We start from the raw sequence: 4,637 nt of genomic DNA on the forward strand, positions 1-4,637 counted from the left end.
TCCACCATATAGCCCTGACCTTGCACCATCAGACTACTATTTATTTCGATCTTTGCAGAACTCCTTAAATGGTAAAACTTTCGGTAATGATGAGGCTATAAAATCGCACTTGGTTCAGTTTTTTGCAGATAAAGGCCAGAAGTTCTATGAGAGTAGAATACTAAATATTCCAGGAAGATGGCAAAAGGTTATCGAACAAAATGGCAATTATATATTTGATTAAAGTTCATTCTAAGCTTTATTAAAAATGCATTTACTTTCTTTTAAAAAATCCGCAATTACTTTTTAGGCAAACCAATACGTTTGATGGCAATAGGATGTGGAACAAAAAGAAAAGTTGTGAATGCAAAAGATGTTCGATTTGTCGAAATGCAGTTCCCGTTTAAGTCTAATGATGTTAAAATCTCAGCAAATCCTGATATACGCATAATCGCCAAGACGTGGCGAAAGATTAAAGGACAAACTTCTTGGTTTTGTGCAAGGAGATGCATGTTCTGCTGCTTCATTTAGCGATTTTGTACCCAATACATACGCCGAAGTGAAAGAACATCCCAAAAGGGATAAATGATCAAGAAATTGACCCTATGAATGAAAATATCCTATGGGAACTACGTCCACCCTTATGAGATGCAGATGTGAATAGATATGGTACACTCATCACAAGAGAAACATGCTACTCGCCTATGCCGATGACATAGACATCATAGTTCGGTCACCGGAAGTAGTAACTGCAGCCTTGAAAGAATCAAAAGAGAGTCAGTGAAAATGGGTCTGGCAGTAAATAGAGATAAGACGAAATGGATGCTTCATCTACCAAAACGCCTTGTAACACCGATCAGATAAAGAAAATGGAGAAAGTTGTTAACCACAACTTTGAGATAGTCAGCAGCTTTATCTACCTCGCACCGCCGTAACCGAAACGAATGACACCAGTTTCGAGATAAAGAGAAGAATAATTCTGGCAAAAATATTCTACTTTGGATTCTCGACAGACGAATATTACGCTATACAAGACACTGATACTACCTGTGTTGTTATATGGCTCTGAAGAATGGGTACTTGTGAATGCAGCCGAGGCAGTGCTTGGAGTGTTTGAAAGAAAGTGTTGCAGGTCGTTTCGGGCACTCAGGCAACTGCGACAAAGAAGAGAGAAAGACGTCTGTGGCATGAGGGTGTGGAGGTGTTATATATGATGGCGAGAAATGATATTTTTCAATATTGCCAGTCCCACCCACACCACCACCAATGCGAAAAAATGACGGCTTTGTTCTAAGGAATTAGTTCCAGATTAATAGGTGCACCTTTTTAAAATGTTAATTTTTTTAATTCTTGCGTGGTAGCATCCTCCACTTTGCGCTTTAGTTGGTGGGAGTAAATGCGGAAATACATGAAGATGGCTTCAGTTCACCCAAATGTCAGGGTTGACTGACAGTCGTTGGCGTGAAGTAGGTTAGATTGAAAAGAGGTGCGGATAATGATCCACCCCTTTCCTCTGTGGACATACACCTAAGCCTGTTATCAGCTTGTTGAGCGGCCTAAATACCAAAAATAGTAAAATAGATAAAAATAGTAAAATAAAATCTAAGTTAGGAATTCAGTGCTACTTAAAAAATTCTTAATTGTTTTCCATATCACGCCCATTAGTTGATTCATATCTGGTATCGTGTCCCACCTAAGTACAGGTATCTGTTAGACGTCTCATCATCTTCCCGCAAGCCTTACACATGCTACCCTTGCAGCACCGATTTTACATAAGGGTGCGCAGTCCTATGTGTCCCGTTACGATACCTCCTTCTTATTTTCTTTCAGTAATAGCCACGTCCTTTCATGATCTGGGTCTCCCCATAGGATTTTCGCCGTCCTACCGATCGTTTCGCTGTTCCACAGGGTTGCATGCGCATTCGTCGCCCACGCTCTAGCCTTTATAGCCAAATCGTCTGCTTTCTCATTCCTAATTACTCCGCTATGGCCCGGCACCCAAACAATCCTGATTGTTATTGCCCTTATGGCCTGTTTACTGTCCGAACAGATGTTCAAATTCGACATCCTCGCGTTAACACCACACCAACTAATGCATTCCGTGATCGCTCGGGTCTCTGCCTGCAGGACCGTATTATGGTCAGGCAATCGAAAACAGATCTCAGTCACCGGGTTCTCAATGTAGATGCCCAGTCCCACTCTGTTTTCTAGCTTTGATCCATCCATGTAAAATGATCTTCCTAAGGTTTAGTCAGTCTAAGACTGTGGCGCAGGCAGCAGTGTCTCGCACTCGACCTCTCAGGTATCTGATCGGAAACCTCTATCATTTCTTGAAGGTTTCCTATCGTCGCCTAGATTATACCGCGATGGCATGACTTGCTCCTATCCTCTATCTATTCTCCCATCGCCAAAGTCTCATTGCCGCAGTGGCTGCCTCACACTTAATCTGTATGTCAATGGGTCGGATATCTAGAATGGTCTCAAGTACTTTAGTTGGAGTGGTGGGTTCAAATCCCTCCTCAGTCAGCATCCGTAATATGTAGGTCATTTATGGTGGTCACCCATAGGAGTGGCGATAAAATGCCCCCTATATTTATACCATGGGACACACAATTTATTCACCTTTTCCTTAGCAAATGGTTAATCCAGTCTCTAAGGACCTGGTCCACCCGGAACTGGTCTAAGGATTGGATCAGTGTGTCGCTCCGCACATTGTTAAAAGCTCCCTCGATGTCAATGCATACCGACAGTATGTAGGTTGTGGCATCAAATGATTCTTCTATTTTATGCACATCCTCGTGAAGGGAAGTCTTAACCGACCTTCGCTGGACATAGGCATGCCGTTTGTAGTTGAGCAGTTCGCTGGATGTCATACGCTTTATTATGGTGTCCGCAATACCTTTAATGTTTTTGATTTGAAAAGACGTAAGGCTTATGGGTCTGTAGGCCTTTGGAGTCGCTTAACTCGCCTTGCGCGCTTGGGTATAAATGCCACCCGTGCCTCCTGCCAGGCATTCGGAGTATATGCAATTCCCAGGCACGCTGTGAAAATATTGGCCAGGCCTGGCGCCAGATAGTCGGTCTCCTTCTGTATTAACGCCGGAAATATTTCATCAGGTTCGGGTGACTTAAATGGTTTGATGCTCCTCAAGGATTCCTTCACCATAAATTCCGTAATTATAAACCTTCGATCAACATCATTATTCCAAGATTCCGGTGTCTCCGTGAGTCCCGTCGTACTCTGTAGAAAATGGGTTTTCAGCCTCAACATGTCCTCCGTTGTCTCTGCTCTCACTCCCATGACGTCTACTAAAGTTTCAGTGTGGACATGGGTTTTTGATAGAAACTTTTTCATCTTGGCGGTGTCATTAATGCTATCGACCTATTCGCAGAAAAGCTTCCAGGAGATACGTTTTGCCGATCTTGTAATTTAGTTGTATTCCTTGAGCTGTGTGTAAACGCATCCCAATATACTTCCGTTTTTTACGACGTGCTCTAAAGAGCCTGTATTCTTGCAAAGAGTAGTTTAACTACCTAGTTCACTAACTTTGTATCACTGATAGTGAGCGATTTTTGTTCGCCCTTCTGTCAAAACCAGCTGATTTAAAAAGGAATAACAAATATTGGAGTGAATGACTCGACTCACTTGAGTAAAAAACAGTTAGTGAACCAGGCAGTTAATATTTTTCTTCTTCAGTCGCTAAGATTTGGTAGTAGCCAGCCTTGAAATAAACAAGTCTCATAACTGGCTGGCGTCCCTATATATGGCACACGATTCATAGATGACGCCAACAAACCTTAAGTCGCTGGTTGAAGCCGCTTCAGTAGGGAAGAAGAGCCGCATTGTAGGAAGTGATGCTAATGCACATCACAAGATATGGGTAAGTTCGGATGTCAACGAAAGAGGCGAGCTGCTCATTGAATATATTATAAGTTGCAATCTGGCGATTTGTAATAAAGGGGATAAACCGACCTTTATTACCAGGAACAGGCAGGAGGTACTAGATATTACCTTTGTATCTGTAGATATAAGCCCAACAATATGCGACTGGCATAAATTTCGGCAAAAATTCAGCTCGTCTATCCCTTCTAGACCAGAAATGGAAGTGGAAACTGAGGAGGATATAGACATAGTGGTCACAATCACTGAAAGGAAGTAAGAAGAAGGTCAGTATAGCTATTGGTATATATACATAGTTTGCGCGCTGTTTCATATGGAGTTTGACAGCATTCTGCTCGAAAAACTGAAAAGAATACTTTGCCTATGGTCGAAGTAGGGGTTTATTTCAGTTTTTTTTTTTTTTTTGTGTTTATGTCATGTTGTTTACAACGACCTGTCCGACAAATCTTGTGTCCGTTTATTTGAACGTTGAATGACCAGGGTTAATACATAATGACCATTCACAATAAAGGAATACCGGCCCTGTGGTTAAAGAAATGGTAGCAGAGAAAATTTGTTTATTTTGGGAGAAAAGAAAATGCGGGCAAAAGAAAGCTACGAGAAAAATGGTTGATTGTTAGAAATTTGGCATTTGACGGGAGGAAAATCTGGCCTTTATAAACTGTTGGGCCCAGAGAGAAGGCATTTACCCAAGAGAAGTCATTGTTGGAAAGTAAAACTACATGTTTTGGCTGTTAATTAAAATACTAGCCGTTGC

Source organism: Stomoxys calcitrans, chromosome 3, assembly GCF_963082655.1.
Source record: "Stomoxys calcitrans chromosome 3, idStoCalc2.1, whole genome shotgun sequence".
NCBI classification, from domain to species: domain Eukaryota; kingdom Metazoa; phylum Arthropoda; class Insecta; order Diptera; family Muscidae; genus Stomoxys; species Stomoxys calcitrans.